Source organism: Amblyomma maculatum, chromosome 8, assembly GCF_055883805.1.
Source record: "Amblyomma maculatum isolate TAMU_Amacu chromosome 8, ASM5588380v1, whole genome shotgun sequence".
Taxonomy (NCBI): Eukaryota; Metazoa; Arthropoda; class Arachnida; order Ixodida; family Ixodidae; genus Amblyomma; species Amblyomma maculatum.
This window is the reverse complement of record NC_139351.1, coordinates 80428384-80452408: the sequence shown is the minus strand read 5'-3', so window position 1 is coordinate 80452408 and position 24025 is coordinate 80428384.

Sequence of the window (24025 nt, the reverse complement as noted above, 5' to 3'; positions counted from 1 at the left end):
CGCTCACACTGAATACCTTCAAGAGTGATGTGCCACTGTTACCATCCCTCAGGAGTGAAAATGCGCCAGCCTAGTCCTTATAACGAACAGGGTAAACCATCAGTCTTGGCCAGTTACCTACCATCTCTCATGTTCTGCGTTGGGAAGCAGATGAATCACGTTATCCAGAGCATACTCTTACAATACATCGAAGACAACTATGTTCTACCAGACATAACGTTCGGCTTCCGCCCTCATTTTTACTGCCCCGCACTTTATGCTTCCTCATCACTACGTAGTCATGAGTAGCACACTAAACACGAAAGCCATCATCAACCTCTCTGTTTTCAAGGCCTTCACAACGTCCTCCATGAAGCGATTCTTCAACAACCTCAGACTCTCGGCATCATATATCGCTCGTCTGCGTACGTCCCAGACTTCCTCAACGACTCCACAATGCGACTTATAGCGGGCACAGGAGATCCTACCATCATAACTCCGAGAAACCGTGGCAAACGGTAAGACTCTGTGCTTTCGCCGATGGTCTTTACTGTTTCACTGATAGGCCTGCTCAAGCTACTAGCTGTTATACCCTATACATCACAGGCTTCATGCTGTCGACATCACACTTTTTATTGCTCACCGCAGTGACTGCCAGATAGAAGAGACTCTCCAGACCGCCAAGGATAAAATCAGAGATTTATTTCAGTACAATTGTCCTCACCTCACTGGCGATAAAGCCAGAGTAGATCATCTCGTGCTAGGGACGACGCTCACCAAAGATACTTTCCTACATCAACCTCCAGATGCAAGGCAATTTCATCCCTCGTACAAATCATATCAGGATCTGGGGCGTACACCTACAGATCATTGGTAAAAGAAACTATGCTGCAATGTATTGACAAGTCGCTGGTACAAATAGGAGTCCTCCTAGCGAGTCTCCAACAAACACAGTTCAAGCTTCTGCGTCTTGTTTAGGCCTTCATCTGCTCTCGCATCACCTACTCTGCCTCTTACGTATGCCTCACTGGCACCGAAAGCGAGAGGCTAGAGGCATCTATTAAAATATTCAAAAAGCATTCGAGAGGTCCCTGGCTAAACAGCTCTAGTATACTCGAATACCATGAAGGCACTGATCGAGCAACCCTCACCGACCAGTACGAGCAACTCTTACTCACAAACGCCTGCCGAGTGCTACTGCATTGAGTTTGGATCTCACCGCCGAGGACTGCCCTCAGCTATGCTAAACCTTACGTCGGAATATTGCCTAAGTGTCCGCATCCCTCCTATTCGCACACGGTTTCACCCGGAACACCACGCCGAGAGACGGCCGACCATGCACGTCAATTCGAGAAAGACTTCAGCAAACGTGCGGACCTCATGTATACACATTCATTTTACCACCATTCGAAGACGGTGGTGGTAGCTCGGGCCCTTCACCGCAGCTGGTACAGAGTATGCACCATTCGCAGTCAGAAACAGCCATCGCAGTAGACGAGGTTGCCATTTTTCTCGCGGTATTCGACAATAATACAAAAACTGTCATCAGTGCCTCTCAACAAGCTATCCGCAACTACGAAGCCAGCATTATCCTTTCCAAGCGTTATACGTTCTGCTCTCCACATCCCCTCTTCCACCGCTCGCTTACTTCTTTGAACTCCAGCTGATGAGTCGCTCAGCAGAAACGCTCCGGTGGAGACTCTCGCCCAATATAGCAGCTGCCGAGCCGAGTGTGTGACCCGCCACCCTGCTTCCCTCAAACTAATATATCAAACGCACCCTTACTTACCACACACGGACATGCTTCAGCACTACCGACTCCGAAGATGCGCATATACGTCCACACACCGCGGTCTAACGAGACGCGATGCCGTCGATTGGCCCTGGCTTAGCTGGGTTAGGCCACTGCATCGTTATTTGCACAGTTTAGACGTCCATGGCTGTTTTGACGTCTTCGCGCTATGTTGACGATCTTGAATATTTTATTAAATTACTATTAAATGCAAGATGCTGTGCTTCGAAGGATTGTTTTGCTGACGAGAGCGCCGGCAGCGGAACCATGACTGCTGACTGCACGATCCCCAAAACGCGTAACCAAGTGAGCGCGTCATGCTTACTTTACATATTTTGTAAGGGTTTTACACATAGGAGCAATGAAGCGAGTGGGCATGCTTATCGCACACCTGCTTCTTCATACATCTGGCAAACTTCATTCCCCCGGTGCGCATCGTCGGTCACCGCGGAACACTGTCGGTTCCATTATCAGTTATGTGCTTCAATGCGCATGCGCGGTGCTCTTCAGCTAGTGCGCAGCAGCTTGGTATGTAAGCTATGGTGCAGCAGCTTCTCGTGAATGTCAATATATACGCCTAGACCAACTGTCGCAAAATGTATTAGGGAGGCATTACGAGTGCATTAGGTTACGCGTTTTGAGAATGGTGCAGTCTGCAGCCGTGGCTCGTGCAAATATAGGTAGTTGTTAGGCTTCCTTGTGGCACAAAAGCTTGAGAACCTCTGCCTTAAATCTCGGCGGCATTTGTCCCAGTTTTAGTACACATCACTCGTTCGTCTGTGTATCCAATTCGTTGACTCAGTCGTGTACACGTTAGTGATTAGAGTGATATATAATCGTCAGACGAGGGCTTCGCATTTTATTAAATAAAGAAGGGGTAAGAATGCCCCGAGGTTGTTTATATCCTCTTCCCTTCACCTCATCGACGCAGCAACGTCCTGCTTCCCTTATCAATGCATAGCATTGTACGGCTGTGTAGAAAGGTTTCGCATGGGAATCACCTTGTCGGAGGGACTAGTTGGTATATAGGAACTCGTTGGAACACACGAGGGGCTAATTGGTATATAGAAAAAAGAAAGGCACCATCAAATAAGAGAATTAGGGAGGAGGTTGTCATTTCTCTCGCGCTGGCCGACCCTAATACCAAAAACTGTCACCAGTACCTCTCAACAGGCCATCCACAACTACAAAGCCAGTCATATATTTGCCACGCGTTACAAATTTTGCTTTCTACTGCCCCCTCTTCCTCCATTCGCTTACTCTTTTGGGCTCGAGTTCATTAGTCGCTCAGAGAAAACACCCCGGTGCGCACCCTCCCTCAAGATATCAGCTGCCGAGCTGAGTTCGTGATGCGTCACCCTGCTTTCTTGAAACTAATATATCACACGCGCCTCTACTTGCCACGCACACGACCTTTCTCCAGAACTACCGACTCCGATGATGCGCATATACGTCCATACACCGCGATATAACAAGACGGGAAGCCGTCTAATGGTGCCAACTACAACCGGCAGTCTTCCACAACCCTCTTATACATCAAAGTGGTTAAGTAAAAATGGCTCCCATGGGGACACCCTGCATAACTCGGGCCACTCTCATATATACATGGCGGGGACCTTTACACTCTAAAACACGAAAAACGGAAACACCCAAGAGACATCGGAGTCTCTCCTGCGTACTTCCGAGACAGCAGACAAACGCGGACCTACCAAGCGCGGTGGATGTAGCGGCACCGTAAGGAATCCCCGCCGACCTTCTTTAAGTTAGCGCAAGGGTGCCTGGACAGCTGCCCTGTGCTTGGGCAAAATAATTAGTGCGCCAGCACCGCCAACCACTGGGCAGTAGCTAGGCTCGAATGGACGCTGTATGATGAAAAGAGTAAACGAACAAGACCAAAGAGTTTCAAAATTACTTTCTGAACACCTCAGATAACACTGCCGAGATTGTGAATGAGCTAATGATGAAGGGAAATGAGGTACAGCTCTCACCATTACAAGCGGGATCAATCCTTTGGGAAATAATCGCAGCTCAGCAGGTATTGAAACACGGAAACGGACGTGTCAGCATCCCATCTTCAGAATTCCAAAAAAGCTGTACCGGAAACATGCTTTGAATTGTTTCATTTGACAATGCTCAAATGGATTAATAAGGCCAATGTTTCCCCCAAGTAGCACCGGCAGCATTGCTTACGCAGTGTACAAACAATAAAATCTAATTTTTACGGTGACATAAACGCTCACCGGAACATGTACCAGGAATTGTTTACTATGCGGGAACAACAGATTTGAGCTGTTTTAAATTAAATTAACTAATAACTTTTCCTCATTGGTAGTAGACTGCCAGCATGAATGTTTGGGTGAAAAATGCTCGATGGTCACATTTTGGTCTGGAATTTTCCGTCGCGCACAATAGCATAGAGTTGCTTTGAAGGTACGTGTAAATATTGCTTTCTTTTGGGACAGCTGACTGGTTAACACCTTTAGCAAGTAATTTCTTCACAAATATGACTTCGAATGCGGTATCAGCCGAACTGATACATATTGCCACATGTATTTCGGAACTCTCAGTTCCAAAATAGCCACATGAGGCAGTTCCTGCCATTCATGTGGCTCCCTCGGGAAGAGACGGAGATCAAAGTGCCTGGATACCGTGGGCTGCCAAACCGGCCGTTCAATGTCAAGACGTGTCATAGGGTTTGTGCCCGGGATCTTTATGGCCCCGGAGGCACGTGCTCACCTACCTTTCCAATCTGTACCTTTTCTTTCAATAAGAAAGTTTTATTACCTTCCTTTCTTCGGGCCGCTGGTTCTGCCTACTATCATGAGTCGACCTTCACAACGTGGCAGAAATTTTGTAGTCAGCTCCTGCATCACTTCGGCAACCGAGCGGAAAAAGCACACCAGGCTCTCGAGTGTCGAATCCAGATGCCCAACGAAAGCGTGATGATGCTCGTTGATGACATAACCCGACATTTTGCCAAATGTGTTGTAGAACTGTCTGATTGACATTATTTCTTGAAACGGTCTGACTCTCTCGTGCGAAGACGAGGAGGCCAAAGGGCATTAGTGACAAAGGCTGCATAAGAGGTCGTTGCTGCTTATTTATTTTCAATTGTGACAGTATGTGTAAACAAATAAACGCAGAGGTTGTTTTTCTTCCCTTGTACTAGTGCCAAGAATGTGAGCAGTAATGCGAAACATGAGCATTTCTAAAGTCTGAAATATTATTGGCAACCTGATATTAACTGCCAAGTACGAGCCAATGTCGCTGTCTAAATTGCTGCTGATCTTCGCAACATGTTTTAAGCAGGAGTGTTTCCGGGTATACTGCGGATAGCAAAAATAATTATCGCGTACTAAAAGGCACTGAATCGACTTCATCAAGTGCAGGAATCTAAATTGCAAATTTTTTAAAAGGGTTAGAAAACTGTCCAACGTAGAATTAAAGTTTTACTGATGCTTATAGCTTCACAAATATTAAAAAGAAAATGCTTTGTGTAAATCTAACAGCAGACTTGGCACTGATTCAGCCAAAAGGGTATACGTATTCTCTCTTAATGGCAGAACAGAGCATTTATTCCTGGCATGTGTATGAATTTTCAAATGCCTTCCACCTTCTTAAGCACAACCTTTGCTCTAAACTCTATAAGAATATTGTGTTTCTGTACTGCGTCTAGAGATATGTCCGTGTAGAAAACGAATTTTCCGGAATGACAACGAAACGTCTGACATTCAGTATGCAGTCCGTGGAGTTCCACGTGGGAGCGAAACAGGGCTATTGACCTTCAAAATATTTCTCGCGGATATGAACATCTGCGCATCTGCAAAATACGTCATACATGCTGATGATGTGAGCTTCTTCTATTCCGGCATGGTTAAAATTTGAATGTTTATACAGCAGCACTGCGAAAGCATAAGTAGACTTGTCCGCCACAAATTCTTTGCAAAATAATGAATAGAAAATGAAAGTCGCATTTTTATTTGCAACAAATGTATTTCTTCCTTCGGGCTAAAATGTTATTCTCAATGACCGTGCGTAAAGTTGATGCTGTAGGCTACACTAAAAACTTTGGGGGTACTAAAGCTCCGCCGTGAATAGTATGGCGAGATATTTTTTGCCAACTCGGACGATGATTTCTTTTTCATTTTTAATGTTTTATTTTTTATTATCTTATATTTTTTCAAATCCTGCCCGGCGAAGACGTAAGTGGTAAGCTGAGACGCCGCTGCTTGAAAATATGTATCTCTGTGGGTGTTGAGAAGAACACGCAGTTTGCATCCAATTAAACGCCGGGTACATTACGCTCCAAACTTAACTGGACGATGCGATAGCTTTTAACAGAAACAATGTTTTATCTATTTTTTAAATATTTGCATTTAATTGATTGATTGAACGTCCTTTGTTGAATAGGAAGGCTCATGGCCATGCATGGGGCTAAAGGGGTGCAGGCAGATTCTTCATTGTTTGCACAGGTCGTCACTCAAATCATATTGCTCAGACCAAACCACAAAGGGAGCCATAACTGGCAAATATCATCTCTGTGTCAACATCAGTTTCGAGAAGGGAACGGTAGATCGGGCGGTAAGGGTCGATCTCGGAGCGTCCAGTAGAGAGAGCAGGGCAATCCCAGAGTAGATGACATATGCCACCGCGAGTTAGAGTCGCACGGGGGGGGGGGGGGGGGGGCGTAATTATTTTCTCTGTATACTGACGCCAGTGGGCCATAATACGTGGTGTGTAAGCCGCATGGGTGATGAGCCTATTCAAGAAGACTTCTTGACTTCGGGTGAGGTAGGTTTTTCGCGTAAACATTGGGTCTGGTGTGACCACCTGCATGCGATGCTGACTGAGGCTACGAAGACTGGTCCGAGGCATAAGGGCAAGAGAAGGGGTGAGTTGCCCGCCCAAGGTCGAGTAAGGATGAAGCAAGGGGGGTGGGGAAGTAAATGTGGACATCCTACCTGCTAAGGCAGCCGCGGCGTGTGCCACAACATTTCCCCCTTATTCGTCCGAGTGATATTCCATTTACATCTTTACATTCTTTTTTTTTTTACGTCTTTATTTCTGCTTACGGTAGGCGTTTACCTTGCGGCAGAACTAAGTTGCTCAATGGATGTAGGGGTGGGGCAGCGGTTAAGGGTGGGGGGGGAGGGTATGGGAGGGGGGGGGGGGATGAAGGTTGGGATAGATATGAGGGACGTTCTTTTTGCATTCGTAGCTTAGCATCAAACAACAGGCTCTCCATTCTGAGCATCTTGGCAACTTTAAACCCTCTTTTTTCAAAGATTTCATTTTTCCTGAGAGTTCAATTATTGAATTGATCGATTACACGCTCTAAAAGTTCTTATTACCATTATCCAGCAGTGGCGTTTTATTCAGAGCACTTTGTCATATCCTAATCCTCTTTTCCCAATTTTTATCTTAATTATTTCTTTGTAATAATTACGCGTTTACACAATGAGAAAATAAAATCTGGGCACCCTAACCACTGCGCAATACCGCCGGGATGTTGCAGTTGCTAGGGCGTTCGACCACTGTGCCCAACGATGCGGTATCAAATCCCAGCCGTGGCGGCCGCTCGTCGCTGCCTGCGAAAAGCAAGGCGCTGGTGTGCTGTGCCATATCAGAGCACGTGAAAGAGCCCTAGGTGGTAGAAATATTCTTACACATACATTGCGGTGCCTCTACTAGGCTGAGTCGCTCTCCGACGTTAAACCTTGTACACGAAACCACAATTCGACACCGCTGAACTCCGTATTCCAAGTTTTTTCCTTTTCATTTTTACCTCATCATCTAATCGATAAATTATAGTGATTTCATTAACACGCTATCATCTATCACAATCTGACCAATCATCAATCTGACCCACAAGCTATCATGATACGATCTTTTTACGCAGCTCCTGATTATTTTCGCCGCGTGGTGCCGACCGCTAGTACTACTGCGACGGCATTTCAGCCGAACGTGTTGTATGTATAAGCTATCGCTTAATATCGTCGGGTAGCAGATTCAACCACAATAACACAAATTTCGAGGAAAACATAAGCTCCGCCCGTAAAGGTATGGCGTAAGACCGTTATGCTAGTAAGCTACCAGGTTATCAAGCTACATGTCAAACGCGACCATCCGATATAAGAAGCCCCAGAAATTCGTAGCTCGATGGCCAACGAGCACTCTTGCTAATATCGCTTCCACCGAATCGCTTGCTTAGCTCTTTTGTGGGGTGTACGTCAGCCCTGCAAAGACTTCATTCAAATGAATCTGAAGGTCTGTGCGCCGTGCTCTCGGCGTTGTCAGCACCACGTTGAAATATCCCTATATATATATATATATATATATATATATATATATATATATATATATATATATATATATATATATATATATATATGAATCTTCTACCCTTTGATTACGCAACAAATGCCAGTGCGCTGAGAATTTTATTAAATCTAACCGTTTCTGGCACTATATGGATGCGATTCGTAGTGTGAGTGTAGCCTATTATCGTGTATGCCGCACGCACAACTGCTGATTATTTGAGTGCTGTAATCATAAACTCTTCCGCACTTCAATGATATTACTTTAATGAATGACTGTAGAAACACGTAATATGCTTACAGCCGGGTACTTTTTGAGCCTTTGACGCCCCCGTTGCTTCCTGTTCGCAACGTCATTGCCTTTACCATCCTCTAGTGCTACACCTATACTTTGATTTATGCGATGTGACTTTACCGCGTCCTAAAGACCTCCGTTTTCTAGGATGAAATCAATCTTCATCAATCGATGCTTAATTATGCCATTTATGTATTGATTAACTTCGAAATCTCTTCCGACGCTATCCTGTCTTGATATTTAACATGCCTTATTAATTAAGGCACTCCTAAGAAGATCTTTTTGCTGCTGAGTTTGTCACAAACAATACCCCCCGGAACTACATTCTGTCAAAGAACCTCGCAGTTTACTTCCGTTTCGTATTTCGTAATTACATCTGTAGCCTTTGGTTCATAGCCTAAAAATAAAGTCGCCGTTGTAGCTTAAACATCCAAACAGAAGCCTTACGACAGGAGCGTGGTAAGAGGAGAACAGATGAGCTCAGTTATTTGGCTGAATACACAAGAAAATAAGGCGCACAATGTGTCTGTGAACTGATAAATGCCGAGTGGAAAGTATGGTTTCAGCCTAGCGGATCTGAAATCTTTTCATTCTGAATGAAGTGATATTCAGGATGCTCCCTAGGCAATTCACTCTCGCAATGGAAGTTTCCTGACTGTAGAGAAACAGATGCAGGCTGTACGAAAGAGGACGTCTTTGCGGCTCATCTGATTGGTGTTTATTGGGCGCCTTCACATCCGATATTTCGTTATTGGCTAGTGTTAGCTATTTAAAAGATGCTCAAACTTATAGTAGACTCGGACCCTATGGGGTCATCATTATATTTGGCCACGTGTATCCGACGAAAGCCCCAATCGAAGGAACAAATTATGTTTAAAAACTTGGTGACAAAGTTAAATATCATTTAAAATACACTATTATGCAATTTAGCTTCGAATACTGCCCGAAATATTATAGTTATGCAGAGCTTTTCGGCGGCTCAGTGCACTTTTGCAAGCGATGACGCCTCTAAAGGCCTGCGCTGACAAGTTATTCAAATTGATCTCGAGTTTAACGATCAGATAAAACATTGACGAACAACATAAAATGAGAACAAATATAGGCCTATGTAGTCTGCAAATCTATAAAGAAACATGCAGAGACAAAATAGCAAACAATATGTCTTCCTCACGGCCTAAGTCCTCGGTCTTATACATAAGAGGCAAAGTGTTGTAATGACGTAGAAAATGTCTTTTAATTCGGCGTCAGATCTAATTGGCAAATAAGTGATTTTCAGAAGTAATGCCTCTAAAACAATCTCCTACTAACGCTTCCGAACAAGTTTAGAAACATGAATGCATGACTGATTTCCACCTGGTTCATCAAATGACATTTAAATATCAGCATTACAATCCTAGTGACCTCCGCAAAACATACCACCAAATAGTATTCTGAACAGCCGATAGAAAATGTCAGTGTTTAGGAAAAATGTGGATCGCTAAAAAAGAACTCAGAGGAAATATTTCTGGTCCAAAAAAAATGTCAAACTTTAGAAAATATTTGTCGAATTGTTATTTCTAGCTCTTTGCGTTAAGCAGTGTAATGCCTTGGGAACATTATTCCACAACAGAAAAAGAACGTAGCTGACCACAAAGGAGCAAATTGTATTTCATGAATGCAATAGAAAAACGTCTGCGTCCGCATTCAAAACCACATTTCTGCGCACGAAGAGGCCAGTCAGAGTTCACAAACTGTGCGTAGGGGAAGAAACTAGGTAGTAGTTTGGAATTAGGGGTGTCTAATGCTATTTGCATCATTTACCTTTCAACGGGTTTACATCCGGCTCTGCCAATGCGAAATGTACTTCTTTGTCGAGAAATATGTCGGCTTTTGTACTCAATACTAGCCACCTCGCAGACACCTCCCCAGACCTCGCCTTCTCTACAAGCGATGTAGATTTAAACTGGATAAATACGGAACATAACTTTGGAAGCGATCACTTTATCCTGGCTTTTAACCTCAGAAAAGACAAAGTCGCGCAGGAACCGTCCAACAAAAGTGATGGAATGGGTAAATTTCGAAAATTTACCGACAAAAATAAGGGCGGAGGCAAAATTACGGAGATCGAGGAATGGGCGGATCTCCGCTAGTGTCACGTTGGAGAGCCAACAAAAAACTCTAGATGGCGACGACGCCCCGGCAGTTGCAGACGTGTGGGAGGCGAAACACAGTATCGAACGTAGACTTAAAAACCAAGAATACTACACGAACCTTCGCAGAAGGCTAGGTGAACACAACAAAGAAATCGAGAACTGTGCGAATCAATTATGCGAATGAAATTGGTGTGAGAGATGCGATGAAATGGACGGGGGTATGAGCCTTTCCAAGCCATGGGACCTGCTACGCCACCTACTAGATTCAACAAAGTTGAAAACCCAATGGGGCGTGAGGTTGGCTAAATAAAGCTAGACAGGCGCGCAAAGGCACTGTCGCTGCATTCATGGATAAATTAAACAAATGTACATTGGAGACACCACCTCCTGCGCCCTCCCAGTGTACGCGGGAACAGCGAACGAGATACTCAATGCTCCCGATACGGAGGCAGAGGTGAGGGCAACATTTTTAAGCCTAAAAACTAAATTGGTCCGGGCTCCGATGGGATCTAAAACAAGGCCCCCGGGAACTTATATGACGACTCCATCATTGCTTTTAAAGAGTACGCGAAGTAAGTTAGGGCCGACAGAAAACCACCCCAGCAATGGAAGCAGACAAACATCCTAACCCCAAGGCCCGGAAATCCCCCAAACGTGAAACAATTAGGCTTACATCCCTAACTTCATGCGTAGGGAAACTGATGGTGCGAGTCGTGAAGGCTAGGCTTAGAAAGTACATAGAACTAAATGACTTGTATCCTCATGAAATGGTCGCCTTACGAGTTGGATTGAGCTCACAGGACATGAAGCTGAAATTAAAACACGATAGCTTGGACGCAAAGTGAAAAGACTGTAAAGTGAACCTGAGATAGACCTGAGAAAGGCGTTCAACAACGTCAAACACCAGGCTTTACTCCAAGGCTGAATCGACATAAGTGTAGGCAAGAAAACTTTAAAAGACTTTCTGTCAGACAGAAGCATCTGCAGAACGTTCCAAGACATCGAGCCCCTCGCAGAGGAGCTAGGGAGAGAGGGTACACCGCAAGGCTCTGTCCTTCGCTTTTCCTCTTCAACGGGGCCATGAGAGGTCTCCCCACGGCCCTGAAGAAAATTAAACGTCTAAATTTCAGCATATACGGGGATGACGTCAACCTCTGGACTAACCAGCGAAATGACGCGAGCAAAGAAGAGCGCTTGCAGGAGACGGTGGACACTGCAGTTGCCTATGTCGCCAAGAGCGGCCTCTCGCGCTCACCGCAACTGTTCGGCTACAATACTAAATCCCTGAGGAGAAGCATGGACTCAAAATTCGAAATTAAAATGGAAGACAAACACACACCCTAATGTATAGCAAATTAGGATCATTGGATATTTATTCCAGGAAAACGGATACAACGTCGGCGTCATAAAACTTCTAGACGACTATGCATTGAAAGTTCTTGGTTTATTTAGAAGAATCTGCCCTAATGGCAGAGGTCTTAAAGAGAGAAGCCTACTTAAATTAGTACAGGGTCTTGAATATTTGGGGGCTGGGATTTACAAAATTCCTATGCAGAATCTACTGCCCCATTAGAGCTGAAATAACGTTCTCAAAGTAGCAAAATATAGTCTACGTTATCTGATAAGTGATTCAGCATCGGTACTTGCCTAGATTTCCCGAAATCGAGAAAAACCTGCTCTCGGTGGCGTGCACAATTCTCGCAGAAGAAAGTCGAAAAGCTATTTTGACACGATACGTCATCTGTCGAGCATTGAGAAAAGCTCTATCCCGGCCGTTGGCGCGCTTGCCTCGCTGCCCGACAGATGACGCACCATGTCAAAAGAGCTTTTCGACTCTCTTCTGCGAAAATTGTGCACGCCGCCGAGAGCAGTTTCTTCTCGATTTCGGAAAATCTAGGCACGTAGCGATGTTGAATCACTTGTCAGTTAAAGTAGACGATATTTTGCTACTTTGTGAACGTTATTTCAGCTCGAATAGGGTAGTAGATTTTGCATAGAAAGTTTTAAAATCATAGCCTCCAAATATTCAAAACCCTGTACATGTTTACGTCTTTAGCCTAATGTGATACGCCACACCATTCTTAAGTCTTAGAGCGGATGAAAAGAGGAAATTCGACTAATTCATCCGAAGATGTACCAAAAGAACTCTAGGACTCCCGATGTGAACCTCTGTGCAGAAACTCCTCTCCATGTCCCATAGTGGAGAATGCCGCTGTGGTACTTTAACGGCGCCCACTAAGGTAATGGCTGGGTAGGTTTCACTAAGTATAGCACGGGCAGGCTTATATTAAAGGTGGGCGGGTTGATGCGCTCCTTCTCTTCGGATAAAGCATGTTCAGCACTAGATGTAAGCTATCCATGCGCAGCAGAAGTGGTTGTCCCGGGCCAATCGATCGGAGGTTCTCTCCGGTCTCAATGCGAGCTTAAAATTTGCTTCTATATATATGATAAGCAATATTTGGTATTACTGTCAGGATGGCTGGCTGTTCAGTACTATAGATGGTGAGTAGAATGGTAATATATGCACACATTTTTAAGGATGAATAAACATCGAAAAATACGTCATTTGCCCTAAATAATGGAAATATTAAAAATATGAAGTAGTTGTACTATTAAAGTGTATAACTCTATTGAACCCCCATATAGCTTGTTTTCTTTCCGCCTGCTGGTCATGTATATGTTGCGGAAATTTGCACTGTTTTAAAAAAGACATTAATGACACTTTTTATAGTCCCGTAGTGTTGCTGTCTAATGTGGCATTTGAAAGTTTGATTTTGATTTTTTGGGGTTGAACGTCCCAAAGCGACATTTGAAAGAAATTTGTCAAAGGTCTGCTGTGGGAATACGGACATGAGGAATCTGTTAGGTCAGCTTCCAGATCTCTAACGGCTCTCTGCCCTATTCCCTTACACCTACTATATCCAAGCTTTATGAATATATTCTCAGAACGTATATACTTGCCATAGTGGTTGGAATCCTATGCTTAATATGCGAAATCTCATATTGGTTTCTATCCTCAAATTGGAACAGAAGACGGCTTTGCAGCTTTGGCTACTAACGTACTTATTCATTCTCCCCAGACTCACTTCATTCGTACAATGATCGCTACAAACATAAGAAAGACAAATGATGACGGCTTCACTCTCCAATTCGTAGCATACGGCAGGATCTCGGTCTCCGTGGTCGTTTTCTCCGAATGTACTCCTTTTCAGCATGCAGGACCTTCAGCATGATTGCGTATTGGAAGCCATTTTGTTATTTCACTGCCAACCACGTGCTCACCGCTACATTATTCAACGCGGCATTTATTCCTCTTGTCCGAGCCGTAGAAAACATGCTCTCTATACGCTTTCTGGCGTATGCATAGCACAAACCTTGTGATCCCGTTTTCCAGATGCGTCTGTACAACAGCCGGCGCTTGAGCACGTTCTGGATGCCTCAGCATTATACTGCCCCTTTGGGTCTGACGATATCGTGTAATAAATCATGTTTCATTCGCATCGAAAACAAATCTGGCTCTCGGGAACCAGCCCCTTCTACTTTTACGGTATATAATGCTCACATTAAACAGTTAGAAAGAGCTCGTTTAGGTCTTCCCATTGATACATCTGGGAATGGAGACGATTTAAAAATCAATACCCGTAAGTCGGCTTATTGCTACACTCAGTCTCATATGTCGCAAAGGTGTTCTGGCGCAGCGCAATCTGATACTCCTCGGCAGATTTTGCGTTTCATCATTCAGACGCAGATAGTGTACAAGCAGAGTTTCCATTTCCTCACATTTCAACTATGAGACGCTCTGTAAGCAATCAATAGTGAGGTTATAGGCACCGTAACATATCTGCCTCGTTTTACGCTCAACATAATATATTAACTAAACAACTCGGTCAGCGTAAGGCAAAAAATTGCTAGGTAGGTTGCGTAAGCAAAGCCGACGCAGCTTCTCCTTCTGTGTTTGTTCTTCTTTTTCGTCTTTTTTTTCCGTTTTTCTTTCTCTCGTTCTTTCTCTTTTTGTTCTTTCTCTTTTCCTTCTTTTCTTTTCCTTATTTTTCAAATATTTCTTTCTTCCTCTTTTCTTTCTCTTTTTCGTCTTGTTCTTCTTTTTGTTTTCCTTCTTTATTTTCTTCTTCTGCAACGCTCATGAAGATGGCAGCGCCTCCACTCGGCAGCGGCGCCGCTCCATCTGCGGCGCACCGTGTATATCGGCCGCGGCCATGCGACAACTTGAGCTGGGAGCCCAGCTGCAGCCACTGCAGCTCCCCCACTCGACAACGGCGCCACTCCATCTGCGGCACACCGTGGCTACCGGATGATGATGATAACTTTATTTTCCACCAGATAAGGAGGCCCCCAAATCCCGCCCCTGGCACGCAGGCCTAAGGGACGGGAGCAGAGACCTCCGCGATCAGAAGCAGGCAAAGAGGTTGCGGCCACGTGACGACTTGAGCTGGAGCCCTGCGGTAGCCGCTCCTGTTGCCGTGGCGACGGCAGCGGCGCCGCTTCATCTAATTCTCAGCGTGGCTACCGGCCGCGGCCACCCGACGGCTTGAGCTGGGAGCTCAGCTGCAGCCTCTCAAAAGGGCACCATGGCTACCGGCCGCGGCTGATTTAGGAATAAAGGTTACCAGAGCCGTTTTCCAGTCGTTTGGCAGGGGAGTGTCCCCGCGCCAAATCGCATTGATGTAGTCGAGGAGGGACTGGTATGCCGAGTCGGGCAGGTTCGTCAAAAGCTTGACGGTGACCTTATCCCTTCCCGGGGCAGTGCCCCGTTTCATTTTGGCAAGAGCTGCCCGCAGATCATGGAGCTGGAAAAGTTGATCCAGCTCTGTGTTTTCTCTGCCTGTATAAGAATATGATGATCCACGGGGGTCTCGGGCTGCACACAGATACTGGTCCCGGAGTTACTGTGCCAGTTGAGTCGTGTTGCCAGAGAACGCATGCATGGCTCTGCAAATGTTTCTGTGTTTCGGTTCGTGTTTGGGTTTGGTCGATTAGGGCTCGAAAGAGGCGCCATGTGTTGCGGCTCGACATTTGTCGTGCGGCCGTGTTGCATCTATCCCCCAGTTGGAGTCGGCGAGATGGGCGGCGTACTCAGCCGCTTTCTGGGTGAGCTCGTCAATTCGAGCTTTAAGCTTTCAGTTGTGTTTCTGGCGTCGCCAACGGCGCACGAGCCTGCGACGGGCTTCCCAGAGGTGTAGGAGGTGGTTATCCACGTCCGTAACCGCCTCTGAGAGCTGGATCTGTGTTTCATGCGAGCGAAGGTGTGTCAGCAGCTGTTGGGACCATGCTGAGCAGCCCTGCTCGGAAATGGGTGTGTTATCAAGTGAGTCAAAATTTTGCCTGAATTTCGTCCAACCTGGGATACGGGCTTGTGTTGTGGGACGTTTGAGCGGGCGTGTGTGTATTGTAATGTTAAGGATGCAGTGGTCACTACCGAGGGTTTCCTCGGTGTTGAGCCAGTCTGCGTGTCATATGTTGCACGTGAAGGTTAAGTCCGGACAAGTATCCCGTGTCACGGAGTTTCCTAACCGTGTTGGGCAAACCGGGTCAGTGTGGAGGGTGAGACTCAACGTGGACGCAAGTTCCGTCAACTTACGTCCGCACGACTCCTCCTTGGTATACCCCCACAGCTGACTGGGAGCGTTAAAGTCGCCCACGATCAGGAGGGGATCGCGACCCGCTACTCTTAGCGCGCGGCTGAAGAGGTCCGCGAATGTCACTCGCTTGAGTTTTGGAGGGCAGTACACGTTGAGTACATGCAATGGCGGGTCCCTGCGGCGGATTGGTAGGATTGTCGCCATTACATAGGAATAATCTAGTTGGAGATCGAGGTCCACTAAGTTGGCTGTGCATGCTTTGTGTACGAGAAGACAAGACGCGGGATCCTGTTGGAACGTCGTGTAATTTGAGTGTGGTGCCCAGGCCTGGCTCCTGGAGGGCAACCACGCCTGGTACAGACTCGAATGTTTCAAGGCAGAGGCGGAAATTGGCCCGCTTATTGCGGTCGTTAAAGCCTCTACAGTTCCATTGTGTTATTAATGCTGAGATGGCCGAATTGGAGGTAGAAGAGCGCCTTTGACTAAGGTGTCTCGCCATGATTGAACATTTTTGGAGGGGAGGAGGAGGGAGTGGCTGCCCCAGAGCCAGCTACCTGCGGCTTCAAGGGGGTTGCGGCAGGAGCGGGGCAGCTGTCCTCATTGTCCGAATCAATGATCTGACGGTTGAGTTTTGCAGGACGGGATACGTCCCTAATGGGCCCCGACCGACGGAGGAGGCGGGGGTTGTCCGAGATGTGTTTTGAGACGACCGCGGGTATGGCAGTTATGACCTTGGTGAAGATCTGGTCCATAGCGGCCTCGATCATAGATTGCATTTTTGAGGATAAGCGCTCCTCCATCGCGGAGATCGCTGTCACGAGGGCTGGCGACAGCTCCGCATCGCTCTCCATCGCGTCCGAGTTCTGCGGGCTCGGAGCGGCGGACGCCAATTTTGATTCTAAATTTTGAATTTTGTTCAGTAAAATTTCATTCTGTGCCCGGAGCACGCCAATCTGTTTTTTTTTTGTATTCCGCATCGAGCGCGGAGACGGTGAGTGGGGAAGAGGGGGGCTCCGGAGAAGAGGAGGCGATCCCCGCCCAGTTGCTCACCTGTTTGCCATGTTGGGGCGCGGATGCCCGGGCGCCGGCAGCGCCACCCGTCTTGAGAGCCGGGAAGTGGTGGTTGTCCGTGCCGCTGGGCGGTGGCGGTGGAGGCGCCTTCTTCCCAGAGCGGTGTTTTGATGTCGGTGGCAGGAGCAGCAGGCGGCGTTCCGCCATTGCCACCTGAAGCTTGTTGCCTTGGCTGCCGCTGTTTTGCTGGGGGCTCACAGCGTTTGGCCTTGGGGCCTGGTACCTTGAGCTGGCGGAATTTTCCTGTGCAGTCATGTGAGTTCGTAGGGTGGGCTTGCCCGCAGATTGCACAGGATGGAGTGGATTCATGAGGTGCCTCGACCCCGTCGACGCTCGGCACCGTTTGGCCACACAGCCCGCACATTTCGTTGTCCGGGCAGGGGCGTGTGTCCGCCCGGTGGCCCACAGTACAGCATCGCACGCAGGCCGGCACAGTTCGCTTGTACGCACGTACAAGGGTCACCTCTGAATTGCAGGGAATAAATCGCGGCACCACTTTGCCCACAAAAGTGAGCGCCGCGACGTTTGATTTTGCAAGCTTGCGGATATCGGCAAGCTCTCCAGCACGCCACTGGATCTTGTTTTGTAGTTTCTCACTGGTCTCGTAGTTGGCTACGGTGATGACGCCGCAGCATACATCACCAGTGAGTTTCAATTGGCCGTACATGGGGAGGTGACCTTTGGGTGACTCATTTCGAAATCACGCAGAAGCTTGTCAGCGACGTGCGGTTGTCGGGTGCCTGCGACGATAAGATTTTGCTCCCACGTGGGGAGGAGGCTGAGGGATACTGTGGCCTGGGTGCCCAGGTAGGCCGCGAATGCTGCTCCCAGCTCGCCATATTGGAAAACATCCTTGAGAGCGACGGTCACCCGGGGCTTCAGGATGATGACAATGTCTTCGGGGTGAAGCCGCGGAAGCGGCTTTGGTTTCCAAACGGGTCCAGAGTTACGTGGGGGCCCGCCGTGAAGTGCTGCAGCGCGTGAGCAGCGTTTTTCTGTGTTGAGTGGTCATTCAACTTGGTGTCCCGCTTGCGGGAGCGGCGTTCAACCAATTTGAATAGCCTCGCGTTCTCGATGGGCGCAGAATCCGGGCTGTCAGGTGCAGAAGTTGCCGAAATCTTGGACCAGGTCATGGTGGCCGGGTCGTAGCCACGTTGTAGCTGTTGAGCCATCTTTCCGCGGTTGGGCGACTCACCCACGGCCGGGCTGCGGCGCAGCCGTTAGGCCTAGCGTCACCGCCACGACACGCAAGTGATGATCGGCCCTAAAAATGCCCTAATAGTCCCACCTGTGTGCGGGTGGTGTCCACAGGTAGCTGCCAATTTCACGCAGACAGTCGCAGCTGGCTTGATGGGAGCGGTTTCTGCGGCGCTGGCACACGCGCTTCTATGTTGTACGAGGCAGCAGACTTGAGATGTCTGTCGTCCTTTATTAGAACCCTCCTCTTTAATACTGTTTTCCCCTCCCTATGGAATCATGTTATTTTTAGTTTATTATGCATATGTAACGTATAGTGTTTTGTATAGTATATTTGTTTTGTGAGTAATGTGCGTTTTTGTACCTATGTATGTACCTAATAAATTCTCTTTTTTTACAGAGCGCTCAGCGCCGTCACATGTAACGGTTCGTTTCGGTCGAGTGAGGGACGCGCTTTGCATGACGGCTTCGCGTGTGTGCACGGCGCCACGATTTTACCCTACCGACGTCTGAAAGACGTAAATGCAGTGATCCGATGCGCTTGACATTGGCGTTCTCACCCTGCTTGCAACAGCGCTATTTGGTGAGGCTGTATGCGCAAAAGGACCTAGAAGGTGCGATATATCCACTTGACATCATCTGCCAACATCTTTAAGAAGTGGTGCTGCACGGAACTGAGGAAAAGATGCCATATATACCCACGACATCGCAGCCGCGTGCAGCCAATCACCGTATTCAGCAGAAACAAGAAAACGCCCGTGGCGGAAGTTTACGTTTTGTAATTACAAAATTCAGTCGAACCTAGCAGCAGGGGCAATGGCTGCCATCCAAACATCCCATATCATTTGATCCCACTCTACTGTGTTGTCTTTACGGCTGTAAACATTTGCACAAACCATACAAGGAACAAAGGAAATAACATTATAAATCATGTAAAAAGCGCAAAAAAATTAGAAGAGTTCACTGCTCCTGAACCGAATATGTTGCGAATTCATTAGCTGCTGATGACTGAGCGTTCTTTTTCTTATTATTCTGTTAGGCGCAGCGTCGGCAAGGAAACCACCGACACGGCACACAGCGACGAGCTGTTCGACCTAGCGCGGTATCGCTTTTGCAATAAAATGTAAAACAACAAGTACCAAGCAGAAGAAGTACAGGGCTGTGCTCAGCATGAAGTTTCTGGGCCCAGAAAGACACATTGACCTCCGCCAAACACTATTCAAAACACAAGAATAAAATATTGAGAATGCAGAATGAAAAAAAAAAAAAATGAGATACTGAAAGCACACGCAAACTTGAAATGTTGTGTCGAAAATTTTAGGCACCGCACTTCGGCACTCGAATGTTTCTCATGCATTCCGCACCGAAAATACGACGGTTATGTAGTTTCACGCGCAAATGCACCAGCGGCATGATACAAGAAATGTTCAATGTGCTTTCTAATTTTCCTTCGATAAAGCGTAACAACTCTTTGATAGCTAAATCGCGTTCCCCGATCTTATACTCTGGACTGTGGACTTGCATGGCAGAAAAAAAATAATCAGTACTTATCGCCAAAACACAATGAGTCAACACGGAAAATGGACGAGCACGAAGAAGTAGGCGATATTTAAATGCATTTTTTTTTTTTACAGAAAACCAAGTTATTGATAATTTTCATTCATGACAGTGATACGTATTTCACAAAAGCAATTTTTGCCCAGTTCAGGTGCTTCAGATATCAAATGGCAGATACCGGGGCTGGCAAACATCTTTTCGTTCCTTTTGTATATACAGTAAATAAATAACCACCACCACCACCACCTCAGGAAACAGTCAACTTGAAATTATGATGAATAAAACGCTAATTTAATTTGTCCACCAGTGTACATGGCAGTTTTTGCTTGAAAGCCATAAAAGCACGCTTCAAAACATCTGGCGAGACAAAAAGCACTTCGGATAACGCACACGGAAGAAACATCGTTTCTCTCGGGACTGCAGCTTAAAGAACAGCGACCAGTTAAAAACAATACGCTTTAGCATTGCGTCCACCCAGTTAGGCAATCAGGCAAGGAGGTTACGAATGGCTGCAGATATTACTTGTATGCACGGAAACAAAAACGATATACTCCAGAGAATGCTTAACTGAATATAATCGTCTAAACGATATCTCCGCTGGCAACAGCAAACATTAGTGCAGACATATGAGAATACTAGCACGGAGCGCGCGAGCTGGGCCCAGCAAAATTAAACGTAGTACTTCACTGACAATTCACTAACGATGCGAAGTTCGAACGCAATAGTTTAATCATACAAATAACAAAAGCGACGAGTCTTTAAAACCTTATAGTCTCCTTGGGGCGCCAAACCCCGCAAACCAACCGTCTTTAAAACAGTATACCTGCTCTAAAATGCCTCGTTATTGTGTAGTACCCTAAAGCGTTCTTGACTGTCTGCTCGACGCGATTAAGATGAAAACAATGAGGTTTTTCGCACAGACAGCCATATGCAAAAACTATTACGATGATAATTTCCGCCGAGAAACACACAAGACTGGGTTTCACGCATGTCATGCAGGGCTTGTCATATCAAGGGAAAAGTATTCCGCAGGTCAGAAGCGTGACAAAGCACGCATAAGAAATCGTACCAGTGCGCAAACAACAACGTCGAGTCAGAGCGAAGCAAAAGCCAGCACAACGTTCGAGACATTCACTGAAGTGAACAACTGGCACAGGCGTCATTTCATTCTCAGTCGCACTTGGGAACCGTTGGAGGTTGACGAGAAGGGCCTCCCGCACACTTGTCCATTTCAACAGTTGCCGCAGGGAATAGGGATGGTTAGCCAAGCTCGCTATCGATGAGGAATTTGAGAACATGCCTACCCCTACGCAGCGTTCGCTTCAATCAGTTCAACAAGATCCTTAGCGTCACTTCCGTAGACGTCTTTGCACTCCCATTCTCACGCCGAACGCGTTGGAAGAAAAATAGAAGACGCCACTCATGATAACTGTTTCAACAGAGGCCGCAGTCAAACCGTGGCGTTGGCCGGGCTCCATTCAGCGGCGCAATTAGAAATGCCAGGCCTACCTCTAAGGAGGCTTGCTGCTTGCACTGTCGGCACCGTCGTATTTAATGTGTACTACTGTGCCGGAGGACCGGATTTCATGCCAACCGCAGGCTGCTGCGTTTAGATAGAGGCAAAACGAAGATGTGTTCGTGCGCTATGCGATGAAAGTGTAAGTTAAAGATCCCCGATGGTCTAAGTTAGTCTGTAGCCCATCTGCTACGGCATCTCATTATTTTTTTCTGGTTTCACTCCAACATTCCTCCCTTTCCTTACAAAAGTGCGACAGATATTGCACCTTTCGTTCCCGCACGCACATTGAAAAGGCAGTGGTGGTGAAAACGTTTATTAAAAATAGGCAGTTACATGGAGGTTCCTCTGGGGTCAGGCTTAGTGCCCTTTCCCTCACAAACACTATGCGGAGTACCTAGTAGGGCACCCCTGTGGCTTCGGCGGCCGCAATTGCTCGCTTGACTAACGCGTTTTGAGCTTTCGGGTCGAAGCAGGAGAGTAGTCTCGCCTCTCAGTCCTCCCGGGTAGGGTTTGGGTTAGGTGCTTAGGCAGGGTTGGAGGGGCGCGCTCACACCATGTGGAAAAGGTCCGAGGACATTTCTCCGCGGTGCGGGCACACCGCGGAGAAGACACTGTCAAAGTGTTTAAGTAGCGTGGGGCACATTATGGTGTTCGTACGGAGACGAAGAAACACGCGTTCCTCCGCTCTCGTTAACCCTCTACTCGGGTGGGGGTGAAGAGTGTGTCTGTTGTGGTACAGCTGTGTAATTTGTCTGAAAGTGTAGGCTGGTGTGAATTCTTCTTCAAAGACAGAGGCTACCACGGACGCAAAACTACCGCTCTATGACTAGGTTCAAGTTCTATTTAGCCCCCAGAATTTATTTCGTTCCACGTCGATAGAAATACCGTAAGACAAGAGTCAGTTGTATATAGAATTGTAGAGCGGCCACCCTAAACATGTTTCCTTTTTCTAATCTACAATTATATTTCACAGCAACGTTTGCTTTATGAACCCATATAAACACAAAATTAGCTGCATTGTGCAAATCGGTTGTTCTCCGGATACGACAAGCCGGTTGCAATAGAGGGCACGCAGCCTAGATCCCTTAATTGCTAAGGCCGAGGTTGAATAATCGTTTAGCTTGGCCTGCAGAATTTCTCTTTAGAAGTGTCACTTCTGCTTATACCCCAATGTTGGCATCTAGCATGTATATCCTGAAGTACTATTTCTTTTAAATTGTGAGACATTTCTCTGTTTACTCCGTTTATTCTTTGCTGCAGAGGTGCATGCTAAGCGAGATTAAAGTTTAAAGCAGTGAAGGAACCGATGTAAGAATTATTAAACGCCAACTATATCTTACAAATGCATTTAGTCTAGAATTAGAAAATGCGGAAACTAGGCAGTGAAGCAATGATTGTTTTATATTTGAACTCGAAGAGCGCTACTAATCGTTTGCTTCTATCATAAGTTTTTTCACTAAATTCAGGTGCTGCCACGTTGCTCTCTTTCTGAACTTTGTAAAAAAAAAGTATGTCGTTATTGATTTCTTTACTGCAGTGCTCAAACATTGCTCTACGATGTATCTTAGTGCGCATATAATGATCTAACAGAAATGTCCCTTAGAGAAGTGTACTGTGGCGTATAAGAATAATTATGAGCATGCAAATTACAGAATTAGAGAACACGCAGTTAAGCGAGTGGCAAATTATTTTTCCGCTGTACTTCATCTTCGCTTGGCGTACACGTAGCGCCATCATGCGTGTGGCGCACGGAATACGATAGACAGGGCATGGCCTCCGAGATCTTCATCGCGCCGGCTCGGATCGGAAAAGATGTTGTCGACGAACTACGACTGAAACTTGAGGGCCGCGCGTTTCGGCAAGGTGGCTGGTAGTGCTTCTACGTCCCGGAAGGATTAATAAATAAAACTTAGTATAGCAAGTAGCTCTGTGTAGGAATTCGAAACAGAGCCTCCCTTCTCAGTGCATGCCTCAGCCGCATTGCAGGCGAAGGAGAGTTTAGAATCACGTTTCAGAACAAGTAATTACCAAGCAGTCATGCTTTGGACCAGTTAACGAGTGTTGTATCATGTGAACTACGTCTTTGTGTCACTCAAAAGCGCGACAAGCAAATGAGTAGACTGTGCAAATGGGGCGTGATAACGCTATCGCGTTCTATTCTTAAAGGCGAAGCTGAAGCGTCCTCAAAATTTTTATTATAGAGCGCAGCTCTTTTGCGCCTGTTCCTGAGTTTGGCGTCGTCGTCGCCATCGGCGTTGTCCCTCGTAACCAGCACCACTTCCACTCCCACCTTCCTTCCTTCCCTTACGGCGTGATTCAGGCGTCCACAGAAACAAGTATGACAGATACTGGGCCTTTCCATTCCTCTGAACCAATTATGAAAGGCACGCTTCAGAGCTTAAGTCGAAGACGTGACCACACATGATACACCCAGCAAAGATAATAATTCGGCGGCACACGTCAGCTGCTGCAATCTCTTCTGGCTGGAGCAACGAAATTTCGACCTCAACTCCATCAAGCCAGCTGCGATTGTCTACGTGAAATTGGCAGCTACCTGTGGACACCACCC